General features: G+C 40.3%; 1 pseudogene; it reads left to right on the top strand.

Moving 5' to 3' along the window:
• LOC105713899 (heterogeneous nuclear ribonucleoprotein A1-like) overlaps positions 1 to 23,629 on the top strand; it is a 58,821-nt pseudogene that overhangs the window by 29,492 nt on the left and 5,700 nt on the right.

Consider the following 23,629-nt stretch of genomic DNA (forward strand, 5'->3'; position numbering starts at 1 on the left):
ATCATTTTTCTCTCTATTCAGCAGATTCCCAAAATACCAAGCAAAAAAATTCAGTAAATTTTCTTAAAGCATCTCCTTGAAGCCCCTCCCATTCTTGGCACAGGTATCTGAGATGTGGTACTGAAAAGGCTTTTTGGGGCCAGAAAGACTGTCTAATCCTGCAACAGACAGAACGAGGGGGTACATTTATCTTCCTAAAAGGTAAATGAAATTGTCAAAGGCATGTAATGGATTGGCAAAATTTTAAATGGAAACTGTGTGTGTTTTCAGAAATGCACTAACTTGTGATCATTCATTGCAGAGGGAAATTAAACTCAAGTGAGGAAAAGGAAAATCTAGCCTGTGAAAAACACATAAACGCAAAGCAAGGAGCATTGAGAATCTGGGAGACCAACTGGTCAATTAAGTACCATGTAAAGATTTCCAATTTTTTTGTAGTAAATTATTTATTTAGTTCCTCCATACCATCAATATATTTTACAAGTTTAATACCCAAATTATAGCCGGCCCACCCATTTATGGCCCCATAAATGAGCCCTGACTTACCAATGTGAATTCTTGTTCCTAGCAGTGTCAGATTTAGATTGGATTTGGATCTATTGCTTTTATCCTTATCAGACACTTCGAGGCTGATATTTTATTACTATATTTAAAATGGAAAGTGCTTTAAAATAGACCTGGTAGGAAGCATAACTGATTCCTGCCCCGATATGTCATTTCCTGACTTAACATCATACTATGACCTAGGATAAAGGGTTGGAAGTCCACACAAAATACTTCTCCATCGAAGATTTCCCCCCCCCACAGAGAATTTTCTTGGAAGAAAGTGAGTGATTATAAAAAGAATGATTTTAATCTTAAGTAAGAGTAGCTGAGGCTTTCAGTAGTAAAACTGACAGGCAATTTCCATGCCTATATACTTTGTAAGTCAAATGAATAATAAAGAATATAAATGAAACACATCTCACCATTTCTTAAGTTTTAAAGTGTATATGGAGCTAAATTGTCAAGCCTTGTTTCTCAAGGTTTGGATTTTGCAAAATACCTAGAACAAACCAATAAATTAACAGTAGAAGAGAAGACTAACAAATCAAACCTGGGAAACAGCTTCCACTTATGTTATAAACAGTATTATGGCCCTAAGATTGGTAAATCCCACAGAGTTATAAATACAAAAGCAAATGTAACATATGATCCAATTTTAGTATATGTGCTGCCAAAGCGAGCACAAGATATGATCAATGACACCCAAAATTATAATAATATCTGATTGTGGTTCTTAGACCTTGAAAAAAAAAAAAGTCACCAAAATATTTTTTAACCTTTTTACATTAGCTCTTTGTTTACATTTACATTATTACTTTTTTTAGATTTTTGTAAAAGATTGTTTAATGGACTATAAAATAACAAACTTAACCTGCTGTTCATGGGAACCAGCCGAGCTCCATGGAAGGAACAGAGGGAAGGGAAGAGCTCAGCCCTCACACTCGCCCTGGGAACAGAAGCCAAGGACAGGCCACTCCTTGGGACTCACTGTTCTCATATGAAAAACGGGCTTATCTCCCGGAAATATACCAGGGGCGGGAGTGCTCTGGAAAAGCATGGTGTTTGGTGTATTAGTCCGTTTCCAGGCTGCTGATAAAGATATACCTGAGACTTGGCAATTTACAAAAGAAAAGAGGTTTAACCGGACTTACAGTTCTATGTGGCTGGGGAATCCTCATAATCGTAGCAAAAGGCATAGGTGGCAGCAAAGTAAGAACCTGCGCAGGGGAACTCCTCTTTTTAAAATCGTCAGATCTCGTGAGACTTACTCACTATCACGAGAATAGCACAGGAAAGACTTGCCTCCATGATTCAATTACCTCCAACTGGTAATTGAATACACAACACGTGGGAATACAAGATGAGATTTGGGTGAGAACACAGCCAAACTATATCATTTGATTTTAAGAGAAATTATTAAGAAAGAAGGGCTGGGCACGGTGACTCACGCCTGTAATTCCAGCACTTTGGGAGGCCGAGGTAGGCGGATCACAAGGTCAGGCGTTTGAGACCAGCCTGGCCAACACAGTGAAATCCCATCTCTACTACAAATAAAAAAGTTAGTCGGGTGTGGTGGTGCCTGTAATCCCAGCTACTCAGGAGGCTGAAGCAGGAGAATTGCTTGAACCTGGGGGATTGCAGGCTGCAGTGAGCCGAGATGGCACCACGGCATTCCAGCCTAGGTAACAGAGTGAGACTCCCTCTCAAAAAAAAAAAAAAAGAAAGAAAGAAAAGAAAGGACACCTTATGAAGGTACTCAGAGTTTTTTTTTTTTTAAATATAACCAGATCAGCTTTACAATTCCAGCCCCCAACCTCCCGCCTGACTCCAGCACCACACCTGCACACCTTCCCCTAGACCAGCTATAGAATTTGTGGGGCCCAGTGCAAAGTAAAAATGTGGGGCCCCTTGTTTAAAAAGCAGGGGGAAATACCATTAAAGATACTAAATAATAAAGGTTTTTTCTTTCTTCCCCAGTCTCTTGAGTTATCCTAGTGTATTCTTGTTTGGCTATGTGATGTTGTGTTAAAGAAAAATTTTAGGGCTGGGCACAGTGGCTCATGTCTGTAATCCCAGCACTCTGGGAGGCCGAGGTGGGTGGATCACCTGAGGTCAGGAGTTCTAGACCAGCCTGGCCAACATGGTGAAACTGCGTCTCTACTAAAAATACAAATAATTAGCCAGGCGTGGTGACGGGCGCCTGTAATCCCAGCTACTCGGGAAGCTGAAGCAGGAGAATCACTTTAATCTGGGAAGAGGAGGTTGCAGTGAGCTGAGATCGCACCATTGCACTCCAGCCTGGGTGACAAGAGCAAAACTTCATCTCAAAAAAAAAAAAAAGAAAGAAAGAAAGAAAGAAAAATTTTAAATTAAAATTATTAGCATGAATTTTACTATTCATTTTTATATTGTGCAACATCAGTTATAAATGCAAATATAGGAACATTTAACTTGTATGCAGAATCACCAAAATTGCACCATTCACATTTCGTACCTCATATATGCATATGTATTGTGTTCTCTACAGAACAGTGAAAATTCTGCACAAAACCATCTCAGCTAGTCTTCTTTCACTGCTTCATAAGTGCATATTCTACCAACCCTCTATCTTTGGCTTACTGGTGAGTAAGGGGGTCTGAAAGGAAAGCAAACTATGATTTGCCCTATCTTTCCCTTTCATGTCATCATTCTCAGCATAAGTGGTGACTATTACAGGGAAACAACACGAATAAGAAAGGATATCATAGGGTTCCTTGGTCATTTGTGTTTCTCAGAATTCCACTACTTCTTCCTGCATTTGAAGCAAATTCTGGAAAGCAAGTTTTCTCATGGCCTCTTAGGGCTTTCTGCTGCCCGGCTTACTCAGTTGTAGGCATCACACACTTCCCTTTTTTCACACCTGCTCTTTTTGAGTCTTGTTAAATTCTCATGCATTGTGGAACCACTGAAATGTTGTGCTCATGAAGCATCAGGGGTTCTTTATGCAAATGAGGTGGTAAGGAACAGCAAACATGAATATTGCACGTGTCTCCTCTGCCCATGCATGTGCTCTGGGTCCCATCAGACTTTATGTACAGAACACAAGTTCAAAAATAAGATTATTAAGAATTTCAAGAGGTGGCAGCTGAGTCCTAAACCGAGTGTGGGCCTTCTGAGCACAGGTTCTGTGCCACTGCACAGGTCGCACACCCATGAAGCTCTGCCTTCCACCAAACCCCTACCTGGAGGGATGCCCAGTGAGGGAGGTGGTCACAAAGCCCCAATAAGCTTTTCTGTATTCAGATACCTTTTTTTTTTTTTGAGATGAAGTCTCGCTCTCAGCTCTCTGCAACATCTGCCTCCCAAGTTCAAGTGATTCTCCTGCATCAGCATCCTGAATAGCTGGGATTACAGGCACCTGCCACCATGCCTGGCTAATTTTTGTATTTTTAGTAGAAACGGGGTTTCACCATATTAGCCAGGCTGGTGTCGAACTCCTGACCTCAGGTGATCCAGCTGCCTCGGCCTCCCAAAGTGCTGGGATTACAGGTGTTGAGCCACCACGCCCAGCCCAGATACTTATTATCTGCACTGTCTTGGCCTTGCTTAGGGAAATCCCTATAGATAGCTATTTCCCTCCTCTTCTCTTTTCATTTCTTCTATTTCTTCCTCTTCTTCTCCTCTCCCTCCTCTCCCTCTCCTCACCCTCTTGCCCAACACATAGCCATCCTAACATGCGCCAGTTACTTCTAGATTTTAAGGAAATGCAAAATAACTCCTCCAATTCAAGAGCAGGAAAACAGACTACATTCCCATTTGCTTGGGCCTTCCCCTTTTTCTCTTAAAACAGTATTTATGCTCCATGCAATAGAACAAATTTCAGTAAACACTCTCTCTTGCCCAATTTTAAAAGCTAGATGACAAAGAATAGAGTTTTTATTTATTGTATTATCTGGACCTAACTTTAGTAGGGGAGGTAAGTTACTTTTTAAAAAATCATGGGTTGGCAATTTTTAAATGTGTATGCATAATGCTTCTTTATATGAATAAAGAAAGGGCCTGCCTAAAATAAGTCACAGGTTTTGAATAAAACTCATGCATTTTTATATGCAATGCAACTTGCTACTTAACTTTAGAGGGGAAAAAATGACTAGACTCTAGAATAAGGGAACGGAGGTGAGATGATTAGGATTGCTTAAATGGATCCTGAAACAGACAGATATTTGGAAATTTTTTCACTCACTGAAAAATGATGCCTGTGAGGAAAAGGATTTTTCCATTTTTTGTTATTTTCCCCATTTTCTCTTTCTCTTCCCAGCTGGCATGCCTAGAGTTCCCAGGTGTGGAAAATACTTAATGAAGAAACAAGCCTCTCAGATCTCAGTTTCCTAAAAAAAAAAGAGAGAGAGAGAGAAAGAAAGAAACAAGCCTTCAGAGCTGCTCAGTCCACAATTTTTTTTCTCATTTTGCATGTGTCTAGAAATATGAATATTTTCACTTCGACTGTAAGATTGGGAACTCTCCAAATCAGGAGAGGGAATGGGTGGATGATCTCCTCTGTTGCTTTTTGAAGCCTCAGAATAGCATCCTAACAGAGCGCGCCAACCACACCACTACCCTCCAAGATTTAAGATTAAGCATCACGGGTCCAGGCTCCCGTAGATTTAAGCACCAACCATCCAGTGAGTGAATAAAAGACTCCACATCCTTTTCCAAGAGTCCAGCTTTCTTCAGCACTTAACAAGTTCAATATGTTGGATGGAGCACAAGGGCGTCCTTCTACAGAGGTTAGGAAACTCGCAGGCCATGCTTTACTACATTGATAACTCAGTGGCAGCCAAGAGCACATTCCTCACTTTGTTCATAATCCCCATTAATTAGCCCTTGAATGTGGCCAAATTCCAACTAAAATCATTTTCTTCAGGCCTACTTATACCTTTCCTGGAACTCTAAATGGACATCATTCTTCCTCCTGTGCTGAGCTGCCAGGCAGCCTTCCTGGAGCTGGTCCACAGCCTGTTGTGGTCTGAAGGTGGTTGTACCTCAGGGGGAAGGATACAGGAGGTCCCAACAGGTAGTGATTTGATAATCACTGGGCCGCAGGTGCCTGCTCTCTTCCTTCACATCCTGTGGGAGTTGAATACCTGGGAGTAAAAGCAGCTCCTCAAAATATAACACATGTCCAGAATAGACAAATCCACAGAGACAGAAAGTAAATTCATGGTTGCCAGGAAATGGGGAAAGGGGCAAATGGGGGTAACTACTCAATGGGTTATGGGGTGTTCTTTTGCGGTGATAAGAGTTTTGAAACTAGATAGAGGTGGTCACTGCACTACATTGTGAATGCACTGAATGCCACTGAATTGTACCCTTTAAAATAGTTATGTGACTTTCACTTCAATTTTTTACAAAAAATAAAACACCACTTTCACAGCTTTCATTCACCCTTAATTTTATAGTCAATTCTTTGATGAGACAGAATTTCAAGGATACATTTTGAGAGAAAATTCATACCACCAAATTAGTCCATAAGAAGAGAGTTAACAATTAGCCAATGAGTCTATGAGTCTGTGTAATATTCAAGGTGAAAGAGTGGCCTTTCTTAATTACCTGAATAAAGTTCTTCTCATCTTCCCTAAGTAAAGACTGCCAGTCTGTCTCTCTTTAGATGAGGCTATATTCTCACACAGTGAGAGCCACATACATTAGGATGGAGATCTCAGAATTAGTAGCATCATGGCATGCGGTGAACCTCCTTGGTCACCACTGCTGTGTGAATGGCTTTTGCTGTTCAGGGGACACCTCTATTGGCTGGAATGACAGGGTCCAGTATGGGATGCTCACTGCTCCAACCCCCCCAATGACTGACCCATTTGCTTTGTCCAACTCAAAAGGATCATGCACCAGACTTGAGTGATCCCCTCCATCCCTTCAGTGTGAGGTAGGCTCACTAGACCCACAGTGTTCCACTTTTAATGCAGGTGCTGCATGAAGCAGTAATTAAAGAAATGTAGAAGTCACACATGCCAGACCATTACACAATCCAGCCTTGACATGGGCTTAAATATACCTATTTAGGAATGTTCCACCCTGTCAAATGCATGCAACACAGAACTGCTAGGGTATGAGCTAATTGGTTTCATCAGTGTTTCTAGTATTTTCCAAAATTCTATTTTAAAAAAACCCAAAGCATGTCTATGTTTTAAAAGTGTATATTTAGTTTGAATCTTTCATCACACCAATTGTAACAGCTGAACAACCCTGCCTGACTCAGTGACCCAATTGCATGAGATTCTGAGTCTCCACAAACGCTTATTACTAACTCATGACTGCCCAGCTGCTAATTTCATTCTAAGTTTTAGCTTTGTCTAGGATATAATTAGTGCTGAATTTTTGGTTTGTTTTCTAGAAAAATACATAGCATACAATAAAATTTAGAAAACCTGCCAGCACTGTTTGTAATATCATAGAAACAAAGAACCAAAGAGACTATAGAGAGTTTGTTTTCCAAATGCCTCATTTTAGAAGTGAAGTCCAGAGAGGTTGAGTTTCCAGAGTTCCACAGTGGGTTAGTTATGGTGTCAGAGTAGTATCCAGCTCTCTGATGCCACTGGATCCATGCCACTGGATCATTGGTTGGGATCTACCACTTTGACCCTTTTCACTTAAGAAGCTCCAAAGCCAAAGAAGGATGCAATTTCCATGTTATATAAATGAAATAAACCATGATATTCCTTTATAAAATTATTTTTTCATATAGGGTATAATGAAGAAACAAAACAAAACAGTACCTTAGAAATCTGCATCACGTCTCACACATGCCTCTGCCCTGGAAATAGGCAAACCCAGCAGGCCAGCCCTCGGTGAAACCTTAAAACAAATCAGGCCAATTCTGAGGTCTAGACAGGCCCCAGACAGGGTTTCCCGAAGCTTTGAAATGTGACTTTAGAACTAGGTCATTTAGAGGCAATTTAACTCAGAAACCAAACTGACATTCAGGACATTTATTTTGAAAACATTTTTAAAGCATCTACTCACCCCTTTAAAATACAATTTTGTGTTTTACTTGGGGCACACCAACTGGAATTGCAATGATTATGGTTCAGATTCACTAAATCTACGTAAGTTCTACACCCAGCAATTCACAACCTCCTTCCTAGATGCTTCTACCCAGCATCCAGGAGAAATTTGCTTCGTTAAAAAAATTCCAAAAATTGTGTTTAATTTTTACATTGCTTTTGCAGCAATAGAGTGTTATACTTTAGGAAATGTTTGCATGTTCCAGAGGGCTAGAAACAAACAAACAAAATATAACTATATCTTTTGTTCAAGGCAGCCAAATTATTCATCTATCCCACAGCATCATCAATGCAGAACTTGTCTTGCAATTAGTATGTACTTAAAATATCGCTTTTTAGTGAAAAAATGAGTGCTCCCCAGATACGTCTGTTCACAGGTACATAGACTGGGACATAATCTTCTTTTCTATAAAGCAGCCAGGAGCCACCATTACAAAGATGCCAGCAATCTTATCACATTCTAAGTGCTGCATATCAACTGGAATTCCCAGTGTGTAAAGCAACTGTTTCTATTTCAGAATCATTTTTCTTTGTGGACCCTGCTCTACATCAGGACAATTTTTCCTTTCTAATGAATGACCGTGTTGGATTTGAAAGTTTGGCGAAAGGTATCTGAGACTCAGAACATACTCCTTATGTCATAATGAGGGTGAATATATGGTTCTTAAAGTTTAGCTCTCAAGACAGCACAATTACGCTCTCAACAACATGTGACTATGAGATCAATTGTTAACTATCTTAAAAGATCACTCTAAGAAATAGCATCAGGCTTCAACAGGCTCTGCAACCTCTGGGTTTCTTCTTTTAATCCTTATTAGTCATTTTAATTTCAGCTTTTTAAAAGTCTTCTTCCAATTGCCCTTTGGGAACAATAAAGTGGCAATTAGGTATGACAAAGGCATGGAATAGACACAATTACTTATTGCCATAGTAAAAGAAAAAAGATGAGTCTATGAACCTATCAAGCCAATCTGCAAAATGGAATGGGTTGCTGGACCTTATGAAAATGTATCCAAATATTTGCAGAATATATTTTTGGCTACCTCCCTATAGATATTTTAAACCATTTTCTTTTATCAGAGAATTTACTACCATTACATTTTATATTAATTTAATGACTTTGATCAGGCAATCATCATTTATTTGCCTAAATTACCAGTCCCTTAGTACTTCATCAGCAAACGGAAATATTTCATAGAACGTGAGACAAAGCCTTTAATTACTAGTAGAGTATAATTTAAAGTAACTTCAACAGGTATTGTAATTTTGACCAATTGAGTTACTAATTTGGAGAATCAATTATCTCCTGGACCCTTTTAATTTCCTGTCTCGTTTAATTAGCAGTGACTATCCAATTACACATCTGGCTTAGTGGTAATATTTGCATCTGCAAATCTTCAGCCAATCATCCAACTGAACCTTGTTGTCAGGTAATAGTTACATGGGTTTGAAGACTGATACATTTATGCATCAAATTATTTTAACAATTTGCACCAAATTAGTCATAGATTTTTCTCTTCAAGTATCCTTTCTTCATAATTCATCTTAAAATTACAAGTTTTAAAGCAATCTTATTCACATAATTCATCTGGTTTTTCTCTTTTCCCCTGGCCCTAATCAAAAGATTCTCAATCTCAAAAAAAAAAATCAAAGGGATGGCAAAAACTGAAAAATTAAATAACATCATCCAAGCCTGCAAGATGAAATTAGTACAGTCACGTACTATTAGTTGCAATGTAAATTATGCAAACCTTTGGAAAGCAACAGAGTTATGTGAGCAATGTCCATGCACTTTGATTTAGTAATGCCACTTCTAGAGTCTTGTCTAGAGGAAATAATTCCACAGAAGAAATAATTCTGTATTCCAAAGGTGTTCTCTCCAATGCTGACTTTCACAGTAGCAAACAGCAACAAAAACACAGACAAAACCTGAAACCAAAACTCTAACTGTAGAGAAATACTTAAATCAGCTATGTCAATAAAATAAAATGTCATGTAACTGTTCAATATGGAAATTACTGACTGTGCAGAAGTATAGAAAAAGTCTATAGCAGTGAATGGGATAAGCAAACTACATGTACAATGAGACAATTGCAACCATTTAAAGATGAGCGCCCTTGTTCCTTAATACAAGGAAGTCCAGGAAGTGCTATGATCTCTTATAGCAAAACTGAAGTGCTTTGGGGCCTTAGAAGGAGCTATTACATCCATCTGGGAGACTGTGGGGATGGTGCGTGAAACAGGCATTTGAGGGTTCCAGAAAGTAGAGAAGGGGCTAGCATGTGGGGAAAGGTTCCATACCAAGGGAAGATGTGCCATATTCAAGGACCGACAAGGGTTGGATTTGGCTGGATTGTAGGGTATACACACAGGAAAGGTGACAGGGAGAGGCCAGCTTCTTACTGTTGAGGGCAAAGTTTTAATAGTTTTTTCTGGAAGCAATGAGAGAAGCTGTTTTAGAGTACAGAAAGGCCACATGCTCCAAGCCGAATGAGAATAGGAGGAGCTAAGCTTGAATCCTGCGGCAGTCACGTGGTAACTTTTTGACCTTCAACAAGTCACTTAAGCACTGAGTCCTGGTTTCCTCATCTGTACAATGGTGGTAATACCTACTTCCTAGGTGACTGTGAGAATTAAAGGTAGTGTATATAAAGTACCCGGCACCTAACAGATACCACGTAAGCTGTACTTTTTGGTGTTATTATTAAGAGTAATCTGATGTTGGGAAGTAGGGCAGATAGGACAAGGAGAAGAAGGTGGTGCCATGAGAATCACTGCAGGCACTTAACTCTGCTTGACCACACATAGAGAAACCAAGTCTGAAGAAAGGGGAGGCCGGCAAATGGAAACAACACAGACTCAAGAATCACTGTGGAGGAAGAATCCACAGGGCCAGGACAGGGTGGACCCCAGTTTGCTGAGGTATGAGGCTTATATAGTTAGGGTGCTCTCTCTCTCTTTTTATTTTTTGAGACGGAGTCTCGCTCCTGTTGCCCAGGCTGGAGTGCAGTGGCACAGCCTAGGCTCTCCACAACCTCCACCTCCCAAGTGCAAGCGATTCTCCTGCCTCAACCTCCCAAGTAGCTGGAACTATAGGCACACACCATCATGCCTGGCTAATTTTTGTATTTTTAGTAGAGACAGGGTTTCACTATATGGGCCAGGCTGGTCTCGAACTCCTGACCTCACGATCTGCCCACCTTGGCTTCCCAGAGTGCTAGCATTACAGATGTCAGCCACTGCACCCAGCTTGGGGACCCTCTTCAAAGAAAGAGAGTTTTTTTTTTTTGTTTTGTTTTTGAGACAGGATCTCTGTCTGTCATCCAGGCTGGAGTGCTGTGGTATGATCATAGCTCACTGCAAACTCTGCCTCTCAGGCTCAAGCCATCCTTCCACCTCAGCCTCTTGGGTAGCTTGGGACTACAGATGCACACCACCACACTTGGCTAATTTTTAAAAGTTTTTTTTTTACTAGAGACAAGGTCTCACTATGTTACCCAGACGGGTTCCCAATTCCTGGCCTCAAATGATCCTCCTGCCATGGCCTCCCAAAGTGCTGGGATTACAGGCATGATCCACCACATGAGCCTAGGATTGTTTTCAAACTGAAGAATTCTTACTATTAAGTTTCTTTTCTATGGAACTTCTTGTAGATGTGCTCACTAATTACAGTCCTCCTACAGGTTTGTGCCCTGCAAACACAGGATGATAAATTCTATTTTGAATTATTCTCTTTTGAAAAAGTATAGTACATTCATGATTGTGTAAATTACATTTTAGGGTATGTTTCTGATAGGATAGACCTGGTATGTTGACCAGGTATCAATGAGAGGTGAATCCTCTGCTTCCAATTTTACACGCCTGAAAACAGGAAAACTTTCCACTGACTGCTCCACACATGCACGTCTCACTCCCCCTTCACACCTGCACAGCATGATACACTTCTAGCCTTGTTTCTTTGTGGCATGATGCCACGTAAGTGAGCACATGGGTGGTAGGAGTGTACTGGAAGCCATCCCCTACACTGAAACAACTAACATTAATCAAATATAAACAGAAGTGCCTTCAAAACACATAAATATGGCCCATTAAACCCAAATAAATGCATCCTCAAATTCAGTTCAAACTTAGCCCAGTCTCCAAACTGGCATTTGACAAGAAGGGAAGTGTGGCAAAGGAAAAGTTGGAGTCAGAAGGGACATCAGCTAAAATATAGTTTCCAAATTGTACAAAACCTATGGCCTTGTGAACATACCCACGGCCTCCCCTGCCTGACCTGCCCACCCCACCCTACTGCCAGAACCCCAGAAAAGCCCAATGCATATGAGGGGCTCCACAGTTTAAGCTTCATCTGCTTCTTGGTAATTCTGTCTCTTGGCAATGATTGGCTGTGGTAAGTGGACAGAGAAACAGGAAGTCAGGTTTTGAACCCCAGTAAGGGGGGATATTATGGCACCATTAGGCAAGAAAGAAGATCAAGATGAAAGGAACAGATTTAGTCTTGCTGTAGAATGGTAGAGAAGAATATAATAGCCAGTCTTATCTTAAATATGGTGAGTTGAAGATACCCGTAGGACTTCCAACAGAGATGTCAAACAGGCAAAATCGCTTGAAGGGGTCTGTGTAGGATTCTCTGGTTAATTGAAACTCTCCCTCTAAGTTCTCAACCTGCATCTGCAATGTCTGTTTCTTGACCGTTTCTCTAATTCTGACTTTGCCATTCTGTTTTACTGAAATAAAATGTACTTGTACTGATCATTTTTGAACAAAAACCCTGTAGTCTGAGATTACTGTGGTCAGAGTGCAGGTAAGAATGTGACATAAAGCTTCAGTAAATTTGCAAAGTCCTGCTTTCTATTCTCTGTCTTAAATAATTCACAGTGCCTTCAGTGTTTTAAAAGGGTCCTATGACACAGAACCAGCAGGAATCTCCATTTACTGTTCTCTTTCTGCCAATTCTCCTAGCTTGGGATAAAAATAAAAGAGATGATAGAGAGTTCACTTATTATCTTGGTGTTCATTTAGACTATTTTGTCTGCAGTGCAAACAGAGTAATCAGAGGATGAATCAACAATGAGAACCTTTGTGGCTACTGTACACGACTGTAAATTCATGCTCATTGAGGCTGACGTTGCTTGACAGACTATTTTTCACATATATTACCTTCCCTATCTATTTGTGTCCTCCTCAATTGATAGTTAATGCATCTTCTGTTATTGTTCCATGTAGCAATTGTGGTTATCTGGTAACAATACAATGATGTAAGAAATTAAATATTAATAGGCAATTTATAAAAAGGCTGAAATTTTACATTCCAATAGATAAAATTGAAAAATGGAACGTGTAAAAGGCTATAAGAATTGGAAGGCTGTTTCTCACTGAAAGTGTAAATCAGAGGCTCTATGGATCCTTTTGTGTTGTCCAAGGATTAAGAGAAGTTAAAAGCCACAATGTGTCCAACTAAAACTGGGCGACATCCACTGTCATGAAAAGAAAAACATAAGACAATTTTTGTTTTGCCCTTTTGGGAAAAACACTCAAAAACTGAACTGATTTCAACTAACAAGACAGAATAAATTTGGGTGAAAAACAAAAAAGATCTGCACCAACTCTAAACCGACCATTTGCAGCACTTGATAATGCTTATTTTTAAATCTTTTCTCTTCCCTTTCATGTTGCATTTCTGAGGGAGGCATGCATCTCACGCTAGTTCTCGAATTCATCTGGGTCACATCGGCAGTTTTAGAACAGCAGGGAAAAATCTATTGCCACAAAATTCTAGCCCAACTAGATTTAAGGTCCTAATCTCCCCACAAAGCCTACTGTCATAGAGTTGACTTTCATTCAGCCAGAGCACTGATTGGGCCTCCTGTGTGCCAGCCACAGGCTGGACAAGGTGATGAGGGCCGACCTGAGGTGGTAGGGAGAAAGGAATGGATGATAAATGTTCCAGTTACTTTTGCCCCAGAACTTAGTGGCTTAAAATAATAACCATCATTTTATCATATCTCATTATTTCTGTAGTCAGGAATTTGGGGACTGCTCAGCTAGGAGGTCTTTCTAGGCAGGGTCAATCACAGTAGCAGTCAAATGATGCTTGGAGCCAGGTAGTCAGCAGAGGACGGAGCAGCTGGGAGCTGGCCAAGTGTCTCTCTCTTCCTGTAGTCCCAGGGCCTCTCTGTGTGGTTCCACCACGTGTGCTAGTTTGGGCTTCTCTACAACATGGAAGCCTCGTGGCTCCAAGCCACAAGTGTTCTAAGGTAACAAGGTGGAAGCTAAATGGCCTTTTTTGGGTTAGTCTCAGAAGTTACATGGTTTCACTTTCACCAAATTCTGTTAGTCAAAACACTCCTAGAAGTCTAGTTTCCAAGGGAAGAAATACAGACCCACCTATCAATAAGAGAAGCGTCAAAGAATTTGTGGATACATTTTAAAACCAGCACAGTAAGGAATTAGAATTGACAGGTTTATTGATTGATTAGATGTGGGGAGCAGAGGACACAGAGTGGAAGATGACCCAAAATTGGTGACCTGGGCCAGTGGAAGTGTAACTAACCAAGGTATGAAACTCAGGAGGAAGAACAGGTTTGATGAGAACAAGGTAGGTTCAGGACATGTCTAAGCAAAGACGACCAGCAAGGCAGTTAGAAAGTTATGTCTGGACCCAGGGAGAAAGTCAGGAGACTGAAAGCTGCGAGTCACTGCTGTGTAGGGAAGCTTAGGCTTGACTCTCCCAGGGAGAGTGTGTCGATCAAGAAAAGAAGTCTGTAGACCGAGGAAATTAAATTTTGAGTTTATTTGAGTATCTGCAACCACTCCATAGACTGTATCTACCACAAGCAGATGTAAATGTGACTGACTCCACAGGGCATGTCCTTGCTAGTGAGTGGATATTGAGTAGGGCTGGCAGCTGGGGGGCATTGTAAAGGTGGTAGAAAGACTGGACCAGGGCTGAGGGATCCCAAGGTCATGGTCATGTGCTTTCCCCAGCACACCTCCTCCCTGCTATGTGCTTCCTTGTCATAGACATACTCCAAGACTGCGTTCAGTTCCCACAGATCAGCTGCCTGCCTCTCCAGCCCTTGGTTCCCTTTAATTTTGTGAGTTTTCTCCAGCTCAGGCGTAAGCTACCGTCCTTCCCCGCCCTCCTGCCCCAATTTCTCTCCTTTTCTCTTCCATTCTAAATTCCTGGGCTTCCCCCACCCCTGCTCATCTCCCTTCTCCTGTGATAAGGTCTGGATTGAGTCTGATTCTCCGTTCTGCCCATTTGACAGATGGAGACAGACCACTTATCCATACAGTATGGCATTTCCTAAGCCATTGCTACAGGCTTGCACTATCATTTTAAATTCAAATATCCACTTCTCCCCACTAAAAAAGTAAAGAGGAGCTCTTCTAGATTCCTTTTTACTTTTATTATTCTCTTCTCAAATATTTGGGACTGAATCACTTGGACTCCAATTGAATTTGACTTTTCCAGATTTTCATCAAATCACTTGACATTTTCTATCTAATAATGAACCCCACCTGGCCCCTTGATCTTAGCGACATTCTAAAGATTCACTTGAAAACCCAGAGTTTGTTCAGCACAAATGTGAACTCCTTGGATTCTGTTAGTCATCCTACAAAGGAGACAGGTAAAACAGGCATTGTCATTATTCCCATTTCTACTGACGAAGAAATGGAGGCTATGACAATTCAAGCCACCTGTCCCAAAACATACTGCTGGTAGCACAGATTTAAACTCAGGTCTCCTGTGACACCATGACACACCACACTGCTTCTCAAAGGCCTATTACAGACGACATCCGTTATAGTGCAACATTTGAAATAACTTTTAGGTGACACTTATTTGTAATGAAAATAGACATTCTGAAGAATCAGTACTAAATCAGGATATTAAATGGATGGTGTTATAATCTTGGTCCCACTGAAGGTATTCACGTGTAGATTTTATTATTATTAGTTTAAATTTAGGAACAGTGACACCTTTATTATTATAACTTTTTTAGGATGACTGTGTCTTGGGGCATTTCTCTGAAATAGCACCTTATTAATCATGAATGGAGTCTTGACTTTTATTTTAATCATGTGCCCAGACGTGGAGGGAAAACGAACTCCTTTCTGGGGAGGCACCATAAGGCAGAAAGAGGACTCTCCTGGCTGCGAAGTGAGACCGAAGGACTCAAGCCACTTTGCCAAGGCCTTTCCTCTTCCTACCTTAATTTAAACACACACACTCACAACCTCCTTTGATTTACACTGCTGTAGCCCAACTGTTTTGGAAAGCTGATGTTGTGGAATCCCTAAGTCATCTGTGACCTAGGTCACTAACGACAGGAGCAATTTAGTAAAAGTATTAATTGAAACTCTCCTGACAAGCCCTGCTCCTTCAGATAAAGTTACACATCAAACCACACAGGCCGCCAGGCTATTCTGAGCAGGCTGAGATTTTCAATATCTCATAAACAGGCCCTTCAATCACTACAATCTAATAAGGCTATAATCATCATTGACACAGTAATGATTAAAATGAATAAAACCCATTAAGAAAAGTCATGTTGAGTTATTAAAAGTTTCGCTCTGTGTGATATGTAATCTTTTATCCATTTTTTATGATGAAATCTGTAACCATCTATCCACAAAAGACCATTAATTTACTGCTCTGTGGATGTTACCATGCTCTTTAGTTTAACAGCTTATCATTGATTTCTTGAGGGAGATATTATATTTGGAGAAATACACATGGAACAAAAGCCCGAATGTTGCTGTAAATTTCCCACTGACAGAAGGATCAAAGTATTTGGGTCTGGTCTGCAGCTCCAGGCTAGGGAACAAGTTTTCTAGAGCAGAGCGAGCCCTCCGGCTACCAGGCGGCAGATACATGTTTTCAGGCATCACAAATGCTTCTAAGGAAAGGTCATGTGCACCATGGTGGGAGTGGGGGAAGACAATAAAATGTCCATTAACCAGAGCCTAGTTAACTGGCTTATTGGCATCTATTAGAAACAAATTGCAAACAAAACTGATCCTATTATAAACTTCTCCTCCTCCCCTCGGTCAAGGGCAGTTTCTGATTGGCTTAGAAGAGGCCCCAACAAATACAGTGTTGTCAGATGGCTCCTTTATTTGCAAAGAGAAGATTGGGTTTCAGCCAGCAGCAGTCTCCAGCCCGGACTAGCAGAGAACTAGAGTTGGGAGGGATATGTGGCCCCGTCAAACAGAAAGAGCACTGGAAAGGTGACTAATGTACTCCGGTCCGCATTCTTTCAACAGGGACTTTTTTCCCCTAAGCAAACAGCAATAAAAAAAAATGGAATGGAAGAATGTGGACACAGTGTTGAGCTAAGTGGTGGGGGAGCCCAATTCTTAATGTGTACTTTTTCTTATAATAAACTCTGCTACAGTATCTTTACTACTCATCTCCTATTTAATCTTATTAACAGTAAAACCTAAAAAGATTCTGTGAAGCCAAGAAGAGAGTGTTGTCTTTGAAGGCATTCTTCATTTTTCCTGAAATAATTAATAAATCCATTTGCCAGCCTTCTTCAGCTGCCTCTCACTGAACAGACTTGCCAGGGTTCTCCAGCAGGTAAAGACAAGACCCACACCACAAGGTGAAAATGGTGGGCTTATGTTTTATCAGATTTCCTTATTTTCCAGATTGGCTTCTATCACTGAGGTCCTGCTGGGTTTGGGTGGCTTTTTTTTTCCACCTTATCTAAATAACATTAGGTTATAAACATTATTCATAACATACCATCTCTTTTACTAAGGGAAGCCGGTCTTTACCCAAATAATCAAATATTCTTTATAATCTTCCCCTTTAAAAGAAAACAGCAAATTCCATTTATAAGGTTGAAGTATAGTTCAAAGCGCAGCTAATAGACATCGATTTTTATCAATCTTTGGAGAGTTAATTTAAGCCCACACCATTCCATCATGTAAGACAAAATGGTTACTAAATGAAATTAAAAGGCAAATTTGCCAAGAATAAAAAGGAAATCGTTCTTTGTATAACACATCATTAACCTGTGGAAATAACTGCTTCGGGGCATGATTGAGGCTAATAGCTTAGTAAAAATTTGTAAATGATGTAATACTTCTACAGATAAGAATGGCGTTAGCGATTGTGAACTCTAAGAACGCTCACTTTTCTGTGCACACACTCAGCACTGCAGTTGGAGTCAGGAGGACACTTCACAGGCCGTTGCCATGCTTTTCACGAAGTCGGTGACACATAAACAGAGCAGTATACTGTGTACATACAATTAACATTTTCTGCTCTTCTCATACCTTCATCTCATTTTTAACTACATTGAAATCAACTGTGGTTCAAAGTGAAAATGGAATTGGGTGAATTATTTGTCCATTTCCATGAGGCAAGCTTTTATTTCCCCTCACTTTTTGGGAGGAGGGGATCAAGATGAAATGCAGTATAAATGGTCATTTGACTACATCTAAAGCCCTTTAAGAGGATCACAAAATTCCTTAAGCATTCTGATCAAAAAGGACTGATATCTCGAAGAAAATTGTGTATTGTGTGTATCTGCATATAAAATAAAGTAAAATAAATAAGCCGGAGTAGGGGATAAGGAAATACAGAAGAAATCATTTCAGTACATCAAAGAAGCCTCCTTTTAGTCTATCTTCAGAGAAGGTGAAATTGACTGTTAAAATATCTATAAAAAATTTTAAAGACATTCATGAATTTTAATTTATCATCATGGTATTAAAAATATAGCTCTTTCTAACCACGGAGGCACTGAAGATTTTGTGACATGAAAGTTTTCCTGGTGTTAATTTGAGCCTTTAATTAATTGCAACCTTTTAGAAGGGGGCTGTATAACTGCCATCAAAAAAAAAAAAAAAAGGTTACACAGAGATGATGAAAAAATAAGACTCATTGCAGATTTTTAGTGAAGCTGCGCATTGGTGAGCTGTGGTTCTCAAGTGATGAGTCAGCACTTCTGTGATTCCAGGTGGAAAGAGCAATAAAATCTTGCTGAGTTTAGTTATTGAAATTATATGGTTTCATAAATAGTATAATGTTGTTCTCAGCAGGTAAATGTTATATTTTAATGACATCTATATTATAACACATACAAATTGTCAAGCTGAAGGTCAACAGAGTCTTCTTCAATATGAGCAGCTGGAGCCCAGCACTGAGGCTGGAAATGAATAATTCAAGCTCTGAAATGCTGAGGGTGTGGGAAGAGAAACTGAGATCACAGTAACTTATTAATTAGGAAAAAAGATATTTTCCTGGTAGGTCATTTGGAGGTATAGGAAATGTGCAGGTGTGAGTGAGTGAGAATGTTGTATAGATGACTAAGCTTTCTAATGAGGTAACAGAACTGAGGGAAGATTTTGCTAAAATGAAGAGGCAAGCCTGCTGTAGAAATGAAGCGCTTTGGATTTCAGCTTTAGCTATGTTAAAATACAAGTTAAGTGCTCCTTAATTAGAACCAATATACTCCTGTTCACCTGGTCACCTTTAAGCCCAGGTAACCACATTTGTATATCTAAACTCCCTCCTGAACTTACTAACTTAAAAACAAAAAAAGCCTGAAGAAACTAACTTTGTTTGGGTTGTTACTAAATCAGCTTTCTTTCATTGAAAAGCCTGCTCATTAGCTGTAATCCTTCCAGCTGTTTTCCCTTAGAGCCTCTGCAGGTCTACTGCCAAGACTAGTGTGGAGATTTTTGCTTGGATAAATGGCACATTATTGCTCCTCTTTCAAAATGTCTCTATACCATAGGGTGACTCTAGTTAATGACAATGTACTATACACTTGAAAATTGGAAAGAGAATAAAGTGTTCCCACCACAAAAAAAAATAAGTAGATGAGGCCATGGATATGTTAATTGGCTTGATTTACCTATTCCACAATGTATACTTATATTGAATGTCATGTTGCACACCATAAATACATATAACTTTTAATTACCAATTAGAATTAATTAATTTAATTAAATCACCCTTATGTATGAACCACTTGGTAATTTACAAAACACTTTCCTTTGCATCAAATTGTATTGAATCCTCACAGCAAATTCTGAGGTAGACAAATCTCTGTTTTATAGATGATAAAACTAAGATTTAGAAAAGCCGATTCATTACCTAAGGTCAAACAGGTCATTGTTGAAGCCCAGGAACACATTTAGGTCTTCTCTCTAGAAACCTGCTTCTCTTCTTACCACACCAAATCTCACGCTAGGAATGTTGAACACTGCGTGATACTCAGTAGCCATTTTGAAGTCATGACACAGTAGTTTGTCACTGCTAAACCTTTTATGGGTTGGGTTTCTTTAGACATTACAGAGGAAAGTGTTTTAAGAGCAGCTGCTTGTTTGCTCTGGTCATCCCAAGACAACAGTGTGGGCGATGGGAGCTGCACAATAGTTATCCCCTCTGCCTTTCTTTCCTGAGAGAGCCCTGACTTTGTCTGGAGAACTCCCTTTCTCTATGTACTCCATAGTGAAGCCTGAAGAGACCAAGCCAACAAGGTAATGCTGTCTTCTGTCGGTGACTGGTTTAGGAAGGAGCATGAGACACAGTTCTGGCCAGTGAAACTGAAGGTGAAGTCTACCAAAGTCCTTCTCGGGAAAGTTTCCTTAGTTTTAAAGAGAAGCACATTAAGGAAACCACTCCCTCTTCTTTTTTTGAGATGGAGTCTTGCTCTGTTGCCCTGGCCAGAGTGTAGTGGCACAATCTTGGCTCACTGCAACCTCAGCTTCCCAGGCTCAAGTGATTCTCCTGCCTCAGCCTCCCGAGTAGCTGGGATTACAGGTGAGTACCACCGTGCCTGACTAATTTTTGTATTTTTAGTAGAGATGGAGTTTTACCATGTTGACCAGCCTGGTCTCTCGAACTCCTGACCTTAAGTGATCCGCCTGCCTCAGCCTCCCAAAGTGCTGGGATTACAGGTGTGAGCCACTGTGCCCAGCTGACACTCCCTCTTCTTTTAATGGGTTGCATCATCTCATGAACATGAGAAGAGCTAGCCTTGGGAAGAAGCCAATCCACTGAGAATGACAGAGATAGTGGGAAGCCAGGTCCTTGATGAACAGCTGATGGATTCATCAACCCTAGAGCCACCACGCCCCAGGACTTCTTGTTATAGAAGAAAAGAAAATTCCCTTATTGTTTAAAATAGTTGAATTGGTTATTTACAGTCAAGCATCTAACAGAAAATTTGTCTACTTAAGCCAAGCATCCAGCAGAAAATTTGTCCAGGCGAACGAGTTGGATACTTTTCTCAATTTAAGGACGTTTGAAGTTACGCTACAATGAGCTGAAAATATCTTAAATTGTCTAACAACTGTAGGATACTATTATATCTATTAGGTGTTCCAACTTTCCTAAAAATGTACTTACTTTCACAAATAAAAAGCACCTGACTCTATATAAAATCATCTCATATGTAATAACAATACATGATTATAAATCTAGAGATCAGCATAATGAAATGGTTAGAAACCTATTAGTTGAAAGCTTTGGATAATATATATAGTATTAGAAAACCCTTATGATTCTAAATCTTATGATGGAGAAAATTCTTATACTGACACATCAAGCTGTATCATCTGTTAACATCACTAAGATGTTGTGGTAACTCATGGAGTCCCCATAATGACACCTAAGATGAGCCAGGCTCAGAAACAGAATTAGGACTCACAGTCATGCTGAGAAAAATGTTCTACTATGTTTTCCTTATGAAATACAGTAATATAAAAGGATGTGACGCAAACCATATTTCAGGGAGAGAGTAACAAAGAAGTAAAACAAAAATGGAGTGGTTATACATCTGAGATCCACATGTCCTTGTATGTGTGGGAATGCTATCAATGAAGAACACCTTGAATCAGGAACGCGTGTGCTCTCCACTTTTTCATCAACAAGTCTCGGGAAATTTAACTAGTTTGAGATAAAGGTAATTTCTCCTGGCTCCTGTGTACACTAGGTCAATATTTCTCAGGGCCTGTTAGATGTTAAAAGATGTGCTCACCTCCCCTCCTCTCGCCCTGTGCCCCTGCTACCCACAAGAAAGGGAGGGTCTTGGTGTGGGTTTCCCTAGAAATAGGGCCTGAGTCAAGGATTAAAGTGCAGATAGTTGACTTAGGAGGTGATCCTGGAAAACACCAAGAAAAGAGTGAGGGAGTGAGGCCAGGAGGGGAAGGGAGCCAGTATGCAGAGTTCTATCAAGTCAGTTTCCACTCTCAGCAGCAAAAGAAATAGGATATTTACATTTATCAAGCAGCTTGAGAGCTAGGAGATTTTCTAGATACTATGGAACCACAAGGTAGTTAATGAGTGAAGAAATGTCTTTGGAGTAGAGAAAAAGAAGATTGTGTAGCAAGATCCTCGTTTCTCTAGGGCAGAGCTGGGAAATTGACTAAATCAAAACTCAGGAAAGATCTGCTTAATATAGATGCAGCTATTGATGATTCATCAGTAGTTGTTTGAAACCAGTCAGTGTCCTCCATAATAATATTAAAAGATGACCTACCCCTGATAACTCAGATCTAGTGAAAGTTAAACTAGGAAAACTTGGTAAGCATGAGACAAATAGAAGCACGGACAATTCCAACTAATTTAGCATATCGAGCATCCTATGCGATTTTTACAATTATTACATATACACTGTACATCAGATTGAAAATCAAACTGAAAAAGATTCATTATGTTTGCACTGTGTGTGCATATGTGTGTGCATGTGCGTATGTGTGTATGAGAGAGAGAGTTCTGAAGTGGAAAGATAAAAAAGTACAAGCATTTACTTAAAAACACACCACAAATTTATAGGAATTGAAAAGTGCATAATATTGAGCTAAAGCAATCAAACACGGAAGATATCCTAAAATTTCATTTATATGATTTAAAACAACAGGACAAAGTAACCCATGATGTTAAGAGTTAGGACAGTGAGGCTGGGCGTGGTAATCCCAGCATTTTGGGAGGCCAGGGCAGGCAAATTACCTGAGGTCAGGAGTTCAAGACTAGCCTGACCAACATGGAGAAACCCCATCCCTACTAAAAATACAAAATTAGGCAAGTGTTGTGGTGCATGCCTGTAATCCCAGCTAGGACAGTGGTTAGCCTTGGGAAGTGGTTGTTGACTGCAAGGAAGGCAGCACAAGGGGCTTTTAGGTGCTGTTGATAATCATCATCTTAACGTGCTGCTTTCATGAATGCATTCAGTTTATAAAAATTCATCAGCTGGGTGTGGTGGCTCACGCCTGTAATCCCAGCACTTTGGGAGGCTGAGGTGGGCAGATCATGAGGTCAGGAGTTCAAGACCAGCCTGACCAATATGGTGAAACCCCATCTCTACTAAAAATACAAAAATTAGCTGGGTGTGTGGCGCCTGCCTGTAGTCCCAGCTACTTGGAAGGCTGAGGCAGGAGAATTGCTTGAACCCGGGAGGCAGAGATTGCAGTGAGTCGAGATCGCGCCACTGCACTCCAGTCTGAATGACAGAGCGAGAGTCTGTCTCAAAAAAAAAAAAAAAAAAAAAATCATCAAGTTGTACCTTCATGATATGGGCACATTTCGGTCAGTTGGGTTAGAGGCAGATTGAGATGGAGTTAGAAGTGCAAAAGTTTCGCTGGAGAGTAACACCCGTGAAAAAGAAGAAGTGGGAAGCAAGCCTGGGCAGGAGGAGCTGTCAGACCTTCAGGCAGAGTGGGCACAGTCTCTGACAGCCCATCGCCAGCTCCACAATGAAGCCAGCTCGTAGGAGGAATTCTGTGGTAGGTGGAGATGACCTGGCCTTGGAACAAAGTCTTGCTCAGTCATTGGCTGGGGCCGCCTTGACAAGAAGTGTCCTCAGCTCAAAAGCTGAAGTGGACCCAAGGTAGTTAACTGTGATAGGCTCTCAAGTACCCTTACTCCTTGTAGCTGGGCAATGAGTTCTTTCTTAAAAGGGATTTGGGCACCATATAGTGCAAGAGACTGAATTGTGGATATATATAAATATTAGTAACATAATATATAAATACATGATACTATGTCACATTTC

This window comes from Aotus nancymaae, unplaced genomic scaffold (genome assembly GCF_030222135.1).
Source record: "Aotus nancymaae isolate 86718 unplaced genomic scaffold, 86718_ANA_hifiasm-v0.15.2.pri h1tg000025l, whole genome shotgun sequence".
NCBI lineage: Eukaryota > Metazoa > Chordata > Mammalia > Primates > Aotidae > Aotus > Aotus nancymaae.